Source organism: Cyprinus carpio, chromosome A17 (assembly GCF_018340385.1).
Source record: "Cyprinus carpio isolate SPL01 chromosome A17, ASM1834038v1, whole genome shotgun sequence".
Lineage (NCBI taxonomy): Eukaryota > Metazoa > Chordata > Actinopteri > Cypriniformes > Cyprinidae > Cyprinus > Cyprinus carpio.
In genome coordinates this window covers 19,233,291-19,251,017 of record NC_056588.1, presented here as the reverse complement: position 1 = coordinate 19,251,017, position 17,727 = coordinate 19,233,291, and the positions used below count along the sequence as shown (strand labels likewise).

The window sequence follows — 17,727 nt, the reverse complement described above, 5'->3', positions numbered from 1 at the left end:
GCTACTGAATCAAATGAAATAGAGTCAATTAACACTGCTCCAGTCAGTTTGACCACGAACAACAACACAATCCCTGCATACCAAACAAATAAATCTGAGTCTGTCAGAATGGACAAAAAAACAACATAACAAAATTAACTACTAATTAAAAATAACTGAATTTCAAAATAACTCATGAAACATATCTCTACCAACAAAAAATCACAATTAAATTTATTCTCCCTCCCATCAAAAAAGCACAAATAAATCTCTTTATCCATATACTTCATAATCATGCCTTTGCTGTATCTTGAGATTCTTTTGGAAGCATCGTTTGGATTTTTATTGATGGAAAAATACATACTGGAAAAATTTGGTCTAAAGCAAAAGTTACTTGGACCATTGGACTGAATATGAAAATTACTATCATTAACTGCAGACTTGTGCTGATATCTGAAACACATCCTAAAATTCAGTACAACAGCAGTGATATTGCTTAAATATAAGCTTTTGTAGTTTTATAATGAAAAATAAACAGTAAAATCACAAGCAAGCGTGATTAACTAACTATAATTAACCATCAACTGGCCTGGGGTTGATGAATCATCACTTGACTCGTGGGAATTGAGTTGCAGAGAAGTGTTGTGTGATCTTGGCATCACTGTCTAGAATATCTATCATTAAAAACGGACTAAAAACAAATTAATTAACTTGTTCAATGCCCCTGGGAACACAAATCCTTCCGCTCCACTTGACAGAGTATGATTGTACAAGCATGCTAAAACACTTTAAACAAGTCTAAACAGGTCACAAAAAGTAAGGACCCAGCTAACAGGGAACATTCTCTCAACGTTCTACAAGGTTCTCTCAAAGTTATGAACAAATGTTAATAGAATGTTTGCATCTGGTCTTTAACAATTTTCTAAAAAATCTTTTTTTTTTTTTTTTTGGAAACATTTGGGTGTTTGTCTAACATTTTTAAATGTTACTACTTGTTTCAGAATGTTAAGAGAACATTTAAAAGTAATATTCCCACAATGTTTGCAAAATGAATGTTCACATAACCATGCTTTCAATGTTCAACTTAAAGAGAATGTTCCTAGAACACATTTTTGTTAGTTGGATGGTCTAAATATAATGAAACAAAAATGAAGACTTTATTAATTTAAAATAATCTAAGACTAAATTAACATCTTTATGATCAAGATCTACTACTTATAGTCTTCAATGATGGCTAGCATGTAAATCAGTATACTGTATGGTCTACAACCATCTATACACTGGAAAGAGTACAGAATCTGAATTGCTGAAAATACAATGAACTGGTGCATTCACCTTTTATTGCAGCACAATGTGTTGTGTGATCGCTTATGGACTCTCAAGCACAGCTTAACAAGATGTGACAAGCACCAAATCTGACGATATCGCACAAGCAAGCATTACACAAGCAGGAGTGCTGTTGTTCAAAATAACAGAAGCATCATTTTTGTGTGCTATTTAATTTTTACAGCTTTACATTTTGTAAAGCTCCATGCATTTGGGAATCCAATCTAAATACAAAGAATGAGCAAACCTGACATCTGTAGCCCTTACAAACATTGCTCAGTCTATTAACTGAGAGAAGCCCCATCTCCCTTCCATTATTTTGCTCATGTAGACTGAACATGGTGTGCACATAGAAGCTAAATTTATCTCAGCAACTGGCATCAAAAAGCGAAATGTGATGAATCAAAGGCTTTCGTCATTGGAGCCCTTACTCACATGTTCAGTGGTGCCAGTGATGACATGAAGCCCATCGTAGGTGGATTTTATGTACATGCCCTGAGTAACAGGAAGGAAGAGAGCAAAATCATGAAAATGACAGTAAAGGAGAGACAGTAAACTCTATACAGTTGGCAGTGAAAAGAGAGAATGATTTCCTATACAGAACAGAAAAAAAAATAAACACATATACTTTTTTCATGGTACTTTGATGGTGCTTTTGCATCCCTTTGAAGCTTGAAATCTCCAGTCCATATTATTAGGAAAAGATTGTAAAAATAAAAAATATAAAATGTAGCAGCACATTTTAGGCATGAGAATGAATACTTAACTTTAAACCTTAAATTTTGCTTTTTTCCCTGATTGGTTATGGCAGCTTTCTACTAGTGCTTTCACAAGTTCACTAGTGCATTCATGTCATTTTGTGTAGTTAGATACAAGTTGTAATATTAGGTTGTGTATATTTCAAATTATAGGATTTGTTTGGTTGAGTTAATTAACCTGCTACCAAAATGCTTCAGTTTATCTGTGTTCATTCACTCTTCAGCTTTAGTTAATGAAGCTCAAACATTATTGGCCCACATTATTGACTTATCTGAATCAATCATGTTCCTTTAAGATGTTTTTTTTTTTCCACACTTACGTGAGTTGCCATATTGAGGACACACAACAAGAACGAACTGGTCATGGTACAGCTTTTTAGATGGATGTGAAGGCTTTTTAGGTCAGGTAGAATCTGTGATCTCTGACCCAGTTTATTTGCTGGCTTCCTTGATTACAGTACGGTGTGTTTTCTGCAAACTGGCAACCCGGGGTGTCAAAATACTTATAAATGTTTTTTATTTAAAATTGAGTACTCATTTTATTGATCTAGTAAGTATTTAAAATAAAATTAAAATTTATATATATATATTATATATATATATATATATATATATATATATCTATATATATATATATATATATATATATATAATCTTTTTGTGTTCCACTGAAGAAAATGGGGTTTGAATGACATGAGTGTGATTAAATGTTGAGAGAATTTTCATATTTTGGAATTATCTGTTATCCTTTTTTTTTCTTTTTTTTCTCAAATGGAGATAATCATTATGAAGGTAGATAATAATTACAAATAATAATTCTCACCAATCCCTCTCCTGGTTTGATGTCGGTCAGCTGAACTTCCTCCAGACATGCTGACTGGCTCATGAGAGGATCAGAGGTGGTTCTCACAGTCTGGTCACAAATACTGTTCAACACCTTTGACTGCAATTTAGAAGAACAGAGTGTTTAGAAAAATAGTGCTGGATGATTGAGCGGCATCTTCAAATTCTGTCTCTCAAGATGTGCAATTTAAAATGGCTATGATTTACACTTTATTTGGATAGTCCACTTTAGACATGTCAACTAACAGTCATATTAGTATAAGTATACTGTATTACTAGTATTAATAGACTTTCTGCTTAATTTCTTCTAACCCTTTATTTTGATGGTTCCCCAACATACATTCTACTGACTATTGCAAGTACATATCAACTCATTATATTTAACCTAACCCTTACACTATCCAAACTATCCAAATAAAGTGTCACCTGGCTATGCATCTGAGGGTTGATCTCCATATTTGCCCCATGGCATAGTATCGGCAGAAAATAACAGCAGCCAAGTCCCAAGGGGTAGGAGTTGGGATAATAGCTATTATCTGATTTTTCAGTTATGAACAATTTTTTAAAACTATGGGAACTCCCTTCCTCCCCCAAAACTGTCCCTTCTCCACTTTATGCTCCCAAACCACCCAATTACAGCTCGTCATTATTAATAGAGGTAGACTGGTGGAGTATACAGTATTTCTGCTCATGCAAGCTTGTTCCAAGTATCCCACCAATACAGAAGCAATACTCTGGATAAATCTAAACAAAAACACATGATCAAAGGTGGTTTTCCAGAGTCTGGTGTTGATTGTACCAATAATTGTAAGCACTTATTTTAATCTAATCTAATGTAATCTTTAATTTGTGCCTGGAAAATAGATCCATTAGGTCTACTTAAAAATTCCACGTTAATCCACTGAAGCCAAGCACGTAACTGAAGTCCAATAAACCATGGGGCTTGAATAAACAAACTGAACACTATTTGAGCTTTGATTTAATTTTCCACTCAGTGCACAAGAACAGGAGTGTAAACAAAACTGAAGAGTAACATTCTTGATGAAACACTGGAGAGAACAGCAAGCCCCCATGGTTTACTTTGCTTTTACTGTATGAAGGAGTGACTACTAGAATTGTTTCAACATTAAACCTAGGTTATAATTTGAAAAGTTGAATGAAGTTCAGTCAGGTGGTCCTGGTGAGAAGGACTTTTTCCTTTGTATATAAAGAGTGAGCAACATAACCTAAGACAAAACAAATCATCTACACTGGTCTTATACTGCAGACAGACCATTTACACTATAAACTTCTTATGAATAGACTGCCTTTATTTCTGTCACGGTTGCTTGACAGTGAAGGAATAAATAATAGGACCCAAACCATTCATGCTTTGTGTTTGTGATTTTGTCAACCCATTATGCCTACACTTAGCATGTGCTTGCATGTAAATTCCAAACGTCCTTCACCCGCCCCAATGCCCAATATTACGCATATATGACTGCATATGCTCACATGTCACTGCACGTAAGAGCTTTTATTTCCAGTAATAGGCAGATTAATAATTTTCTGTCACTGATTTCAAACTTGAGTACATAAAGAAAATTATAGTCAGTATTGTAATCTATTGATTACACATTTTAAGTAATGTATTCTGACTAAATATATTAAAGAAATAATATTTTGTATTTTGTAATAATATAAAAATGCCAGTGTAAATATATGTTTATTGGGTGGTCAGGCCATAAAATTTGTTAACATGAAATGATGCATGTTAAAATGTATTTCTACAACTCCGAAACATAAAACTAACTAAAAATAGTCCCATTATCCTCATTTACACAATTAAGTGAAAGAAATAAAACAAATAACTTTATGAGTATAAAAAAAGTAATACTGGAAATGCAAAATACTTACAACATCCAAAATCTTCTCTTCCATATCGTAGACAGTGCAGTCCTGTGCATGAAAGAAAGAAAAATGGCAGAGCATTAAAACTGCTGTGAATAATAAAAATAAAAAGTTCAGATTTAGGAATGTTGTATAATAACAGAGCTTAACACAACAATAGCGAATGACCTCCAGCCTAAAATAAACAGCTTTCAGCCTTGAATTACATCTCCATGTCCAGTCCAAGACAAGATAATTACACAAGACATTGTGGGAGTACACCAAAGTGATGAAGAGGAGGACAAGGAAACCCAGCATCTGGTGCATTAAGGGTAGAAGGGAGAGATTATTATTATTTTTAATTGTTTTTAAATAAATGTTTGAAGGTTGCTGGACAGCTGCTATTCCAGCTTTGAAGGAATAGTTCACCCAATGATAACCAACACTTGTGGTCATAGCCATGGCCAGTTACAAGGTCACAGTGGTCCATACCTCTGTAAATTTTTCATAATCAAAAATAAAATTTGAAGTTCTCTGAATAATTAATTAGCCATTTAAAACTCCTCATATGACTATCTTCATGTATAATTCAATTTAAACGGTTTGCCTAGATTGTTTAGTGTCTGTGACGTGAAAATAATGTAAAGTGATTCATGTGAACGTAGCCTGATAGAGAGTTGTGAGTGAGGGCGAGGACGCTGTGTTGCCAAATCCAATTAATACACACATCGTTGGACTTGTTTTTTTCCACTTAATGTGACACTTTAGGAAGTTACTAAAGTGGGAAGTAGCAGTTTAGGGTTAGTGATAACTTTGTCTTATTTCCAAAACAACAGATTTAAACTTATTTTGGTTTATTTTATTTTTGGGGGGGCTTGTTTTTGTTTGTTTCCATAATAATGCCTGGGAACACTGCATCGCCGGTACTTAGACAATAATCAAAAAAAAGAAAAAGAAAACAAGTTAACACATTCAGTGAGACAAACATAATGACCATCATGATATTATCTGTAAGAAATGGTATCCATGATATCAAAAACAGTAGCATAATAACACTAGTGCAGAGATCTGTAAAACAAGTAGGTTCCAAAATGAAATGTGCCAAATATGCAGACACTGGCCATGAGGAAGAATGCTATTTCATTCTAAATGCTAAAACATTCATAAGAGCACTAGAGAAAGTTCTTATCATATAGCAATGCTTACTAATGAAAAGTATTACAGTAATAAGTATTATTGAATCAATAATAAACTGATAAAATTATCCACCCTATTTTATAGTAAAGTATTACATTTTGATGCAATAAATAAGGTCTAAATTAACAATGTCCATCCCCAAAACAGAGAAATCATCTTTCACAAACATCTACATGTCTCTCTCTTTTGATGTTTATCCTATATGTAGTGTATATAATGTGTTGCATTTGTAGGTGTTATTATAGAACGATTCTTAACACCCCACCCAGACCTCATTAATTTTTAAACACTGGTTACAGCCATGCTTGTGGCACACAGACTACATCAAATATGTTGACAAACATCAACTAAAGTGCAAACCTCACTGGCTCTCGCATTTCATGTGACCAAGCATTATGATGTTTGAGGGTTTTTTCACCATATTTAATGTAGTTTTTGTGTACAGCAATATTTTAATTTATACTCAAAGGTACTTGGGTCTAAATTCAGTCCTTTATATTTCTTATCTGCAATATGTTTCTACTCTTTTTTTCAGAGCTCCACGTGACCGGGAATCAGAGTGAAATGTCAGAAGCAGTTGTTTTAATCTGTCCCCCCTCCGCATTTGTCATGCTGCATTCCTGTTCTCGAGTAAGAGGCTATGCAATCTAATGATTTTCTCCCACATCATTAAACTCCTGACTGGGCTGAAAACTCTCCATTAATATAGATTATCAGACACTCTTGACCCCCCCATTCCATACACCCAGGCTGTTTCTGACAATTTTGGTCTTAGGCAAGATCCCTATTGCCTCTGGGTCCAGTTTACTCTGTAATGAGACTGGCCTAGGCTGACCATTTCAACTACTAGCTTAAATGAAAAATAAATATTTAATATTTGTAATAGTTTTATTACAAGTATTATATATTTCTTTTTCATTTATATATACATTTCATTTAAACGAGTGGTTATTTAAACTCTCACATTAGCCTAAGTCTATATTAAATTGTTTACTGTTGCAACATTCTCTGGATTAAAAAAAAACTAAACTGATACATTATCAAAGGATTTTTTTGTCACACAAATTTGAATTTGGTCAACCATGTCCTATAGTCATGTAAACAAAATAAAGATTTTAATGATGATATTCCCAGTATATTTTAAACTTTTTTAATATTTTGACATGCTTCATTAAACTGGCCCTTAGAGCAGTGACATATAGGAGGAAATTCTGCATCCACTGTTTAAGTTTTGTTGAACTAGGCCTAAATGGAATTCTAAAATGTCAAAACCGAGAGCCACATGCCATATCCTTCTCTTTCCATTAGACCAGCCAATCACAGACGTCTACGAACAGTCAAAAATAACACTGTAAACTCAATCTCTCCCCAAGTCATTTGAATTAAGAGTTTAATAAGCATCCCAACTACCATAGACAGCCAAGATCAAAAAGTCAAAATTCCATTTCCCAAACAAGAAATCTATGTATGGCTGTCAAAATGTTAAAGGTATATCAAATTCTCTGAAGAAATTTTAGAAATTTCTGAAAACACAAAAATTAGTTATTGGAAGAAATCTGGAATGTCTACAATATGACTGAACTGAACATTGCCACTGACCAATTCTTCAATGCCAAAACCTCTTCATATTAACTAAATTAAAATATAGTATTTAACCACCCAGACATCTTTAAATACTAGCCAAGAATGTGACAGGAGAGATTATATGAGAGCATATATATATATCAAACTAACATGCTAACACCATCCATTGCTTCAACCATCTTGAAGTATCTCTGATTATGGCAGATATGAATGCATGTAACCACAAGCAAGGAAGATAACATGAAGGAATGCTGGAGGCCAACTTTAAAAGAGCATCCTGGATTGATAAATGAAATTGTAAACTCAGAACCTGTGACTGATGTGTTGGGGGGTCTGCTTATTACTGTCTGAAGTAAACCCCCCAAAGCAAACACTGCAAGACAACATATGGTTAGATAACTAGCTGCAGTTTCCAGCTTTCCAGCTCCACTGGAAAATGCACGAGAGCTTTAAAATGAGCGTGGAGGGTGAATGTTAGCATGTGTCTATACTATTCGAAGGAACAGTCATTGTGCTGACCTGTTGTACTGTAGTTGTTAGTTCCAGACACAATTGAATGATTTTGTTCTTGGTGGTGGTGAAATCACTGATTTCTGTCAATGGAGTTCTGCAGACAGAGGAAACAAAGGTTAAAAGACATTACAACATTCACACTGTATAAAAGATCAACAAACAGGACAACAAACTCCTTGTGAAAGGTTTTCTGATGTGGCATACAATAGCAAAGAACTTTATTTCCATCACCGTGTGTCTGGAGTTTGAGTCTGTGGTCATAAAAACTGCAGCTGGAATTAAACACGTTACCATGTCAACTCCCTATGAAACCATTAAGCACAGTCAGTTTCCATTTCTTTTTTCCCAGACAGATCAGAACAATCACACCATGTAACTTGAGAAGATTTCTATGTGGTTATGGCAAAATAATAAGAGTAATAAACGCACCAGTAGCTTAGACTTTAAAAGAGTGTTCTGAGTTCAAAGCCGAATTCATTTGTGTCATAATATCCACATTAAATTGTGGTTACAGTAAGGAACTTGAAAATCACAGTAAACAGGGCCTTGCACTTCAAGGGTTTAAAAGCAGAAATATGAAGCTTGTATATTTGTTAAAACACTTTTCATTAAATGTTTTTCAGAAAGAAAAAAAAAAAGATGAAGTTGTGTTTTTTGTGGTTAGACTATTGTTTTAGGTGGATGAACTTATTAATTCCCAACATATCTCCTGTGTTGGGAATTGTCTCTATGTAAGCAGTTGCTTTCTGGTTTTCTTGATATATCGATTGGATGTAACTTTTCAATTTGATTAAATTTGTGTGTTCTATGTATTGTGTGATAAGTATTTTTAGTTAGCTCAACAACATGCTATGTCAAACCATATATATATATAAAATCTTATCTATATATATACATATATATATATATATATATATATATATATATATGAAATCTGAAAAGAAAAATGCGATACTACATTTTGTTGGTCACTTTGTATCCATTTCTGTGTCACTGCACCAGGGAGCTACACACACACAGGACTGAATTACTGCTATGGCTGCATTGAGATGCCTCTATGAAAAATGCAAGACGCTGGGACAATAGCCACAATTTTGATTTCTCCCATTTATATATATTTACAAGTGGACCGCCTCTCTTATACAGTCTCTAGTCAACTCAAATGGAATTGTGTGAGGAACATTTGCGTGGTTTGTGGAGTAGCTGCCTGGCTGATTTTTCGTATTTGTGAATTAAACAAAGACTATTCGAGTACAATTTACAAATACTATTTCAGTCTTTCTACTTCAATATTTCTTGTTTATTTATAATGTTACTTGCCATTTCCTTGTAATTATTTGTGATTTTACTTGCAGTTTCTGAGTGTGAACTGTTTCAAAGTAAATCCTACACCAAACTGAAAACTGAACTGTTCACAAAAATCTCTCCTTCATGAGAAAGATGTGGTTAGCTGTGCACAGAGGGGTTAGGAAAGAAAGCCAGATTGTATCTGGTTTCAACTGTCTGCACTGTCTGGAAAAATATAAGTGCTGCTCATGCAAGTCTTTGCAATGAAATATATGACCTTACAGAGGGTTAACGTCAGCTTTTAAGAATAAAATCCCCTTATAAATCATCTGTGCACAACACACCATAGCCCTTCACATGCTATACGTCCCCATTACATAAATGAAGCAACAGAAACAGAAATAAGCAATAGAAATATGTAAAGAAATGATGAATAGGGATGTTTGTACCTGTCCAGCCATGCCAGGAGACTTTTGGCTGCTCCAATAAGTTCAACCACAGAGGACAGGAATTCATTTGGGAGCTTGCTAGACGTGTTGCTTTCATACGTAGGGCTCTTCCTTCGCTCTGACGTTGCAGTGTGAAGGCTGCTGGTCACAGCTCTCATCTTCAGCACCAGGTTCTTCAAGTTATCTGTCTCCACACCATAGTTCTGAGAAAGAAGCAGAATATTTACTGTAAATTATATATTACTGCAAAACCCAAAGCATACTTTGGTTTTTACACATATGCTAGGGTATACATATGGTATGTGTGATGTTCTGTATATATGGCAGCGGCAGCACTCACACTGTTTGGAGAGGATTAGGGATGTACACACAGAATGCGTTCATGTATTTTAACAGTTGAAACAACACAACTGACAGAATGGAACAGAATACAGGGACTTGAGATATGTTTTTGAAAAATGTTTCATGTGAGATGCTGAAGAAACAGGTTCGCTGACCAACACCTGCTTATTTTTCTGTATTTTAGTTTAAAGAGTTGGTGATTCCCCTGATTGAGAGCGCAATAAGTTCAATTTTTCATTGAGATGATTATTGCTTCAGCAGTGAAACTTTTTATGTTTGCTTTCCAAACCTGTGAGATGTGCACATGCCACCACCTGATGGATATGAACAACACAAGTTTGCATTCCATTGCTCCAACTTTTTGGTTTCCTTGCATGCCACTGCTTTACAACACTTGTTTGATTTATAAACAAAACTTTCTGCTTGACTTGCCTCAGAACAATTTGTTTGTAGTAGACAAATTCTATCCACCTCTGGCATCCAATGAATGAAGGCTTGTCCGGTAGACGCAGCAAAAAGCAAAGAGACGGAATTGCACACAGTGCAATTTTATCCATGCTAAGAAGTACCATCCTTGATGTATCAAATTCAACACCCCTTGCTCAAGTGTTTCATGATCTAAAGCAATTGGAATGTTTAAAATTGCACAGCCCTATTTAGACTCTAAAATTGTTTGGCATAATGTGTGCTGCTTGATTTAGCTGCTAAACCTGGCATCCCCTGTGTTGCACTTTTAATATCTTGGAAAGGACACATCTCCACTGCAGAGTCTAGAGTGTTCCTCCTAGTCTGGCAAATCTTAAGACTGCAAAAGTACCGCTTCTAAACTTGATACCCCTGGAATATCTGCTATGGTCTAAAAGTTATAAAACAACACTTACACATTTTCCATCTGCATATCGCCTTCCAAACACTGGTGATAGCAGCACCGCAGTCTTTGTATTTTAAACTGCTCATATTGACAACTTATAAGTATGTTCATTTAAGAACATATACCTCCGGTTTCATAGACAAGGCTTATGCCTAGTCCCAGAATAAAATGCATGTCTGGGCTATTTTAACTGAAAGAAACTTGCACTGACTGATCTTAAAATATGTCAGATTCATTGTTTTGTCTCAAGATGCACAACAGTAATGTTTTTATCTAAGGCATATTTCTAAAAACTACTTAAATGTCCTAACTGAACTAGTATGGCCTAATCCTTGCTTAACCTAAGTCCTGTCTGTGAAACCGGGCCATGGAGTTCTGAACATCAAAGTCCCATAATGCTGCACAAAGACAAACATATTTGAATTTGTGCTCTGCATTTAACCCATCCGAGTGCACACACACAGCAGTGAGTAGTGAACACACGCACGGAGCAGTGAGCAGCCATTTTTTGCTGCATTGCCCGGGGAGCAGTTGGGGGTTCGGTGCCTTGCTCAAGGGTCTCACCCCAGTCATGGTATTGAGGGAAGAGAGCGCTGGTTATTCACTCCCCCACCTACAATCCCTGCCGGTACCGAGACTCAAACACGCAACCTTAGGGTTACAAGTCCATCTCTCTAACCATTAAACAGTGTTATAACATATAACACAGACAGTAATATAACACATGTGTTTTAACTCCCCTAGGTGCTTGAAGGTTTTTATTTATCGAATGATAGGGTTACTTACACCTGACAGGGATTGTAGGAAATGAGAGATTGGTTTCCTCTATCATGGCATAGACAAAGCTCACAGTGGATATTTCCACAGATGGGGCTGTAATTTGTTTCCTGTTCAGCATGAAATAGACTTGGACACCCCATCAGGGAGATATCTGGAGTGCTGGTAACACTAACACGTAGCACTTTCTGCCTTCAATACTTGGCCTGAGTGTCTTTAATATTATTACCAGAGCTATGAGACAATAGGAGACTTTTTTCCATCAAAGAGGCTGCTGTGATTTAGGGACAAAACAGATGAATACGGTTTGGGGGGATGATCTGGAAAAATCATTAAGTGTCTCATTCTAAATCATGAATTCTACAAGAATCCTTACTGTTATGCACTTCACATAATGTTAACTGACATCTTAGATTCTGTCTGTATATTACTTTATTATTTTATCTGAAGATTTCATACTTTTATATTGATCCACTGCTCTCTGGAATACTTGGTCAATTGATCGATCAGGTACTCTGTGGACAAGTATTTGGAATATTACCTATAAAATTACTTATGCTTTTGAAATTCATGGTTCTTTTTTGGTATATATGGTTTGACATTCATGTAACCATTGCACAAAATATTCTTTATAATAGAATTTATTTGTATTTTTTTTACATGTTACTAAATTGTTCTTCACACTAAGAGAAACATTTTTTTTAGAGACCCCAAAAAAAGGTTCATGATTTTTAAGAATATAACTGACTGTTGTCCAAGGTTGTTCCATGTAGAAAAGGTCTCTTTCTTCTTACATAATGACAATTTCAACTCAGTTTTTAAATATAAACCTAAAAAAAAACAAAAAGGTCAAAACTGAGGATTTGTGGCCACTGCCTTCTTTTGATCCTAAGGGTCTGGGCCCAATTATAGCATTCAGTGCTGGACACTGGGATGTACTGTATCAGTTACAATCATTGACACAACCATCTGTCAAAGCAACCAAGACCTTCTAAGCATGTCCATGTGTTCATTTCAGGTCCTTGTATTTTCTACCCCCTACAGACAGCAAAGTCTGTCTGAGCCATAGTTATCTGTCATGTAATGATTTCCTTATTTCCCTTTTGCAAACACATGCTGTTCTATATGTATGCAGAGTTGTGCAGAGAGTAAAATAAATACACAGTATGATGTATGTTTATGTATATATCTATTACAGGATACACTCTCTTTATGTATATATATGCACACAATGTATACATGTTACAATGGTAGACTATAGACATGTAGAATATGTATTTACAATTATGAATATGGGACTACTGATATAAACTTCTTTTATTTTATATGTTCAATTAGCAGAATCATTGAAAAATAAAGTGGAGATAAGGTTAGAAAGCATGAAGCTTATGGTGTTAGAATGCCAATCTGTCAATCAAGTCTAACTCAAGACGCAATCCATAGCAATACGTTATAACAACAACGTCTCAGAAAGTCTGACGGTGGATAAAAGTAAACAATAAATTAATGAGTGATCGTTACAAAAGTGCACATCAAATACACTAAACAGGGAATCTCAAACGTGTATGACATGCTAGAACAGACCTCACTGTTATAATTACATGTAAGTTTAAGTACAATCAATTGCTTGTTTTTCTTTTTTAACGTACAATATAGACATAGTAATAAAAGAAACCTACATAAAGCTGGTTGGTAAGTAAATCTTAAATTAGAAGTCCTTATAGATTTGCGACAGTAAATATGTCATAATTAGGTCATTAATTTAATGCCACAACAAATGTGAATAAGAACACTAACCAGAGCACAGAGGAGATCTACAGCCTCTAAAACCAGTTCCTGGTGGCCAATGCGGACAATGCCCAGTTCCTCAAGGTCCTGATGTGAGATCTTCAGTAGCTGTTCTCCATTAATCTTTTCTCTCTCAAAGTTGTGCACATACTGTTGTAGGCTGTCATCCAGACCTAAACATGAAAAGAGCAAAGAGAAAATAAAAGAAATTAATACTTGTACTGGACAAGGATGCATTAAATTGATCAAAAGTGACAGTAAAGGCATAATGTTACAAAAGATTTCTATTCCAAATAAATGCTGCTTTGTTTTTTGAAAATTTCGAATCATTAAAGAAATCTGACTTATATTACAGTTCCCTCAAAAACCTATTAAAGGCTGGAAAACATTACATGACTTTTAAAATCTAAAAAAATCAGGACAAAATTCTGTAGTGTATTGTAGCCTTAAAGGATAAGTTCACATCCAGAATAAAAATTTCCTGATAATTTACTCACCTTACTCACCTGTGACCTTTCCAAAATGACTACGTAATGTGTGAAGTTGAGCTAGTGCTAGACAAGCATTTGTGGTTTAAAAGTATGTAAATTTGTATGGTTTTTTTTTTTTAAGAAAATGACAGATTGTTTCGCTAGATAAGACCTTATACCTCGGCTGGGATGAAGCTGCATTGAAAATGCAGTTTGGACCTTCAACCCGGTGTCTACCACATGGAGAAAAAAAATCCTGGAAAGTTTTCCTCAAAAAAAAAAACATAATTTATTTGCAACTGAAGAAAGAAAGACATCTTGGATGGCATGGGGGTGAGTAAATTTTTAGGAATTTTTTATTCTGGAAGTTAAATAATCCTTTAAGAAGAACAACTGTTTTCAACACTGATAATAATAACAAATGTTTCTTGAGAAGCAAATCAGCATATTAGAATGATTTCTGAAGGATCATATGACACTAAAGACTGGAGTAATGATGCTGAAAATTCAGCTTTGATCACATGAATAAATCACATTTTAAAACATATTCAAATAGAAAAACGTGCTTTTAAATTGTAATAATATTTCACAATATTACATTTTGATCAAATAAATGCAGTTTTGAGCATTTTTTTTTTTTCAAAAACATAAAAACATCTTACCAACCCCCAATTTTTGAACAGTTAAATATGCAAGATAAATACATAATATTATGTAGGAGCAAAGCACTGTGATTTCTCTAGAAACGTGCTTCCTTTCTGCACTGCAACAGGTGTGTATAGAGCTTCCAGACACCATAAACATCATGTTGTTTCCACCTGCCTGAGTGTGTAGATGTGTGTGTCAAGCTGGTTAAACAATTGACAGGTTTTGTTGTTTTTGCAAAGGGTCAACTATAATTACAGCAAACCTACTAATTCACAGAAAGTACACCTAAAAGGAATCTAATGTCAGCAGACTGGTTTAGCTGGATTCTTCAGGGCTTTGTTTTGCCTTGCTCAGTTTCTTTACACATAGATCTGTTTGTAAATGTTGATGTATTTCCTTGCTTCTGTTTCCTTTTGATGTAAAGCACATGAAACTCGCTTACATGGATTTGCTGAGCTAGCTAGGAACTTACGTCGGACTCTTGACATGTTGACAAGACCGTCCTACACCCACCCAGTTACACAATGCGCTCAGTCACCCAGGCTGCACCAGCAGTGAAGGATGGTCCTGTGGGACGAGGGGGGATGGGTGTTCACCCGGTCAAAGGCACTACAGAAAGAGCAGCTGCGAAGGTCTGGCCTGATGCCCTCGGACTCAACGGCTTGACAGGCCAGACAGAATCAGTGACCTTAAAATTCAATACACAGTCCACCTCCATTTATCTTTGGAAAACTCAAACAAAGTTGAGGCTCTGCTATATCAGTGAACAATTCCTTTAAAGAAAGCTGTTAACCAAACTCTTTTGGTAACCATTGACATTCATTGTATGAAAAAGAAAGTCATACATGTTTGAAACAACGTGATGGTGAATAAATGATGACAGAATTTTCATTTTTGGCTGAACTATCCTGTTTATATGTAATTTCATAATTCTATTGTTTCATGGTTAAAGTGTACATGATACATGGTTAAAGTACACTGCTGAATGTACTGACAAGCATTTATGGTGAATTAAAATATATTTTAACTGTTATATTGGAATGCAGATCCACTGCCAAGCACCTGAAAGCACAACTAAGATTACACCAAAACACAATGTCTCCAAGGACATAATCTTTACAATACACACATACAATGTACACTGTACATTTATATACACACACAGACCTCAAGGAAATCAATTCAAAAAAGAATACAATACAAAATCCTAGAGTATCGGTGTATACTGTCTGTGAGGTGAACTAAGAGACTAAAGAGAGTATGTGAAATGTTTAACTGCTATTATGAAAAACACCAACACCACTAAGGATACATCCTAAAACACCTGTAACGCAAAACTGCTATTTCAACAGTTAAACCGAGCGCAGCAATAAAAAAAATCTTGGAAGAAGTGTCTCTACAACATAAAGTAAAACTAACCTCTTTAAAATCCATTGATTATCTATACTTTTTAAAGAGGTTAGTTTTGCTTCATGTTGCTTTTACACATCCATGCAAAAGTGCATTTAGAGCTCTGCCTTTTAAAAGAGGATATATTTACATACTGTAATTTAATGAACTGATAATCCTGGCACTTCATTTATACAGATGTTTGTATAATGATGCTAAATGTGAACATATGACATGAAATGTTCATATGAACGATTTATAAAATGTCAGTATGCACAAAAACGTAAATGCATCTTTCTTTATAAATTGCAATTCCTCCAAAATTCAAGCACAATTTGTACAAACACTCACAAATGTCTCTTTATCGTTCAGAAGTACAACATTCATCATCAGTGGGCGAGGACATTCAAGTGTGCTTTTGGAAAACATTTATCCAGTCGGCATATATTAATATTATTTTTAGGAAATCTTGAATATAAATTAATGATAAAAAGCAGTTAAATGCTGTTGATTTGCATATATAATTATAAGAATGCATATTTATTTCTATATTTTAGGAAACAATGTAAATTGAATTGTAATTGAATTACTGGTATATGAGTAGCAGACAGTTAGTATAAATAGTGACACTGGTGAGAATCACAGAATTTTTTTGGCCTAAAAAATCTCTATTACTAAAACCCACATAGCTGAACTACACCATGTTTTTTTCTCTCTCTATCTTCAGTTACTTTTGTCTGAGACTTGTTAAAGTATCATGTTTCTGATCAAAACTGAATCTCGCTCTTGCTCTTACAGACTTTAATGTGATCACTGATAAACCCAACACCTTGTGCTCTGAAACTAAAACCTGCACATCTGTTCTAACAGGATGTGCCACCAGCTCTCTGTACAGTCCTTCCCAAAGCCTTCTCTGCAAGTCTCATAGCGCATGTCTCGTTCACACAGACCCCATGTCAGCAGAATGGCAGGCTGTGGTTCTCAGGGGTTTGATTACATGAGAGAGAAAGCCCTTCCACCATCCAGAATGAAGGGCCTCCCAGTGGGAGTCTGACCTCCCTCTCCACACATACTCTGTGTCCTTGTATGCAGCATGCACAATAGCCACTGCCACTGGAACTCTTGATTGTTCTATTGAGACTTCCAGTAAACCTGTGAGGATTGAAGGAATGTCTATTGTTTTCGGGCGGTCACCCTTTTGTGGGAATTTCACAATGGTGCACAATCTCGACAGACATTTGTTATTGTGAAGGCAATAATTAGAAAAAAATGCTTTGTGCGTGAAACCTCTCATTAGTTGCAACAACCAAATGAGTAAACAGAGCACAGCAGAGGGATGGTTAGTTTAAAAATAATAATAAATCAAATAAAATAGTATGTGCTGTGTGGTAAATTCTAGGGCCGCACAATTATGGTTAAACTGTTGTGTATTTAAAAATTAAATATAATCGTGATTATTAAATCAGAATTTCATTTCACATTAGCACAAATTAAAGGTAGGGTAGGCGATTTCGGAAAGGCTAGCAATAGCTGTAGCATTAGATCCCACCCTCCCTGAAAATCACTCTCCAAAGCCACGCCTCCTCCAAAACACATGAACACACCCAGGCAGACCAGAGGTTAACCAGCGACACGAT

At 35.2% G+C, this 17,727-nt stretch overlaps 1 pseudogene; it reads right to left on the bottom strand.

Annotated features, from left to right (window-relative positions):
- The window catches only part of LOC109077191, a 66,733-nt pseudogene that overhangs the window by 34,685 nt on the left and 14,321 nt on the right, over positions 1 to 17,727 (bottom strand).